Below are 3,687 nucleotides of genomic sequence, written 5' to 3'. Positions count from 1 at the left end.
ATTTATCTCCCAAAGGATTATCTACCGGTACTTTCTGATCATTTCTCTCATTTCTCTCCTCGAGGGCTGGCTGGGACTGGGCCACACCCATTGAATTTGGATGGAATCTAAATTCCAAAACACCCAAACATGCCAATTGTTCCCAATTGCTCCAGTCACCCTAGAAGGCCTAGCCAAGCCTATCCTGTCCAGAGACCCAGAGTTTAAGACTCCAGGGCTTACAGGGTCCTGTCCAGAGACCCCTCAAGAGTTTATGACTCAAGGGTCTCACAGGGGGCTTACCTCTGGGTCGCTGCGCAGCAAATTGCTTGACTGATCTGTCCTCCACCGACCTGGGACTTTTACCTTTTACCTTTTATCGCAGAGTTTCTTCCTTTGCTTTGCTCTGAGTTTCTTCACTTTGGGCCCACTTTACCTTGGAGAGTAAGGAGAAGCCCTGGACCCTGGGGGCTGCCTAAATCAGGGCAGGGTGCCACCCTGCCAGCACCCCAAGGGTTCACCTATTCACCACAAGGTAGTGTGATCCGGGATAGCCCCCAAAACTGTGTGGTTCAGATACTTATTTAATAAAAAAAAAAAGCTGGAGAGATCTCTGGAAGGAAAGTAAAGTTTATTATACGTTCTAGTGAATCTGGTATCCCATGCATCCAGCACACAATTGAAGGGAGGAAGCTCTGTAGGGGGCAGGGTCAACGCTTTTAATCCCTAACGCAAATGCCCCCTCCCACCACTGACCCTTATCCTTATAGGCTGAGGATCTTACATTCTAAACGCAGGAACTACCCAAGAAATTGAACTTGACCAATAAATACATAGTTGCCCATATTTGACCTAAACAGAAAGACACTGATGTCACAGGAGGATAACAAGGGGACTTAAGTATGCCCTTTGGAGGATAGCAGGGAAGGGGCTTAAGTATGCCCTTGACTTAATGCTTAAAGTCCTTCAGACCTACTCAAACTTTGAAATAGATGAAGCCTTACTCGATTTTCACAACTGTCTTGAAAGATCTTACCTCATCTCGTTCAACATGACACCGAGAAGGGCTAAAGAAGAAATAATGAACATGGCATCTAGTCCTAGAGTAGTCCTAGAATTTATCTAGATGATGAATAGCAGAGTCAAAAGTGTCTGGGAAGACTCCATAAAATCTGTCAATCTCAAGAAGTGTTTTTAAAATAATAGTGGCTCAGATTTAGAGTGTTTTCATAATTAGAATCTTGAAATAGTTAGCATGAGTATTATTAGTTCCATTTTACCAAGGCTCTTAGGTTTTCCTGCTGTCATAGTCTTTGCCTGCCATCACACAATTAATGAATATCTGAGCCAGGTTTTGAACCCATGATATTTGAATCAAGTTAGGAATCAATGTCTTAGGCTATCCTGCTGGTATGGAGTGCTTAGTATGCGAGGGTCATTAATTAAAACACAACAAAACAAAACACTATATTCTCTACTTTCACTCACACCATTTTCTTTTAAAAAAAATAGACAGTGTTGGAAAAAAGAAAGGAGTTTAGAACTCTATTCTCCAGGTTACTGCCCTTTCCTTCACTTTGGAGAATTAGAAAGGGATGCAATAAATGGAGATTACTTAATATTTAATTACTGTCAATTGAATTTTTAATTAATTGTAATCGTCATATCTATGCATAAATTGTGTCCAAATTATGGGAAAGTATCCATTATTGATCTTTAAGGCTCTTTGCCAATTGGCTTTCAACATAATTAAAAGTCATCATGTCATATTATTTCCAACTCATAATTTTTATTCAGCTAAGGAAACATCATTCCCAAAGATTTGCTTTCCCAGTGCTACTTGTTTCTTCTATTTAACACACCTAAAAAGGAGTTCTCCATGCTTCAATGGGGAAGAGCTTTAAAAACCAAACAGATTTTATATTTGGTCTTGGATATAATAGGGAACCATGGGAGTTATTGAATGTCTGCATGTATATGTGCACATGCATATTTGTATTATGTATATATACATATATGTGTGTACGATGGCCAAGCATATCTTTTGGAACTGTCATTTAGTAAGCACTTAATAAATGTTCCATTGTTCTACATGTAGATGTGTATGTGTCTATCCATTTATTTCTCTATCATTATTAGAACTAAGGTTAGAAAGTTACTAGGATTTCTGAAACTGCTAATCAAGGAGAGTGTGCCATGAAATTTGGAGGATGGTTTTGGATATGGTAAAATGAAAGAGTGAATTTATCTTTTTTGGATTAAACTTATAATTGCTTTAAAATTTCTAAGGTGCAATCTCCCTCTACCACAGAAGATCATCACTTTCTCAGCAACTTTTAAGTCTTGGAGAGTTCTCTTAGGTGCCTGATTGTCACACAGGGTCACACATCCATTCTAGTCTGATACAGGCCCAAGATCTCAGGTATTGCTGGCCAAAGGCAACTATCTGTTATATCCCCTGCTTTGCAAATGAGTGAAAAAGCAGTGAAGTCTGTAAGCAGAGATTTAACTTTTTTCTTTCTTTTCTCCCATTAACAATTTTTTTTTAAAATTTTATTTAATAATTACTTTATATTGACAGAATCCATGCCAGGGTAATTTTTTTTTACAACATTATCCCTTGCACTCATTTCTTTTCCGATTTTTCCCCTTCCTCCCTCCACCCCCTCCCCTAGATGGCAAGCAGTCCTATATATGTTGGATATGTTGCAGTATATCCTAGATACAATATATGTTTGCAGAACCGAACAGTTCTCTTGTTGCACAGGGAGAATTGGATTCAGAAGGTATAAATAACCCGGGAAGAAAAACAAAAATGCAGATAGTTCACATTCGTTTCCCAGTGTTCTTTCTTTCCCATTAACAATTAAAAAAATTTTTTTTTGGTTTCAGGACCCGTTCACATTCTTACAATTATTGAGAACCCTAAAGAGCTTTTGTTAAGGGAAGAGAGTGAAGGGAATAAACATTTACATAACGCCTACTATCTTATAGTAATTGTACTAAGAACTTTACAGATATCTCATTTGATTATGTGAGTCATATCTAATAATATTTATTATTATCAATTATTATTATTAATTATATTAATAATAATTATTAATAATAATAATATTAAAACATCTTAATATTATTTCCAAAGTAGTTTTGACCTCCTGGGATCGTTAAGGTTCTACAACTCTTTGTAGATACCCAAACACTGTCTTAAAGAATTGTAATTTCAGAGAGTTTAAAGCCAATCATTTCCTTGGCTAAATTAAACAGTGTTAAAAAAAAAATCAAACCAATTTTTGCAAACAAGAGATTCACGATTAGGTACAAATCCCGTCCTTGTGGCTGTTAGAGTGGTTGAGTCGTTTTTCAGTCGAGTCCGACTTTTTGTGATCCCATTGAGGGTTTTCTTACAAATGAGGTAAACACGGTTAAGTGACTGTCTTAAAACAAATCGCTAAAAGTGCAAGGGCAGATTTGAACTCAGAGATAAGTCTTCCGGACTCTACGGAAATGAGCTAGATGGTGGGAAAGGGAGGTTTAAGAGAAAGGAGGCTTAAAACCCCAGCCTACTTGGGAAGAGTGAGCGGTTCATTTAAGGACTCAGACCACCCTCTCCCGAGGAAACACCCAATCTCGGAGGACTTCACGCCTTTACGTCTAGGGGCGTCTCGGCCAATCGGAGAGCTCGTAGAGGGCCAACAGGATAGGCGCCGG

Source organism: Antechinus flavipes, chromosome 5 (assembly GCF_016432865.1).
Source record: "Antechinus flavipes isolate AdamAnt ecotype Samford, QLD, Australia chromosome 5, AdamAnt_v2, whole genome shotgun sequence".
NCBI lineage: Eukaryota > Metazoa > Chordata > Mammalia > Dasyuromorphia > Dasyuridae > Antechinus > Antechinus flavipes.
Note: the sequence above shows the minus strand (reverse complement) of the source record.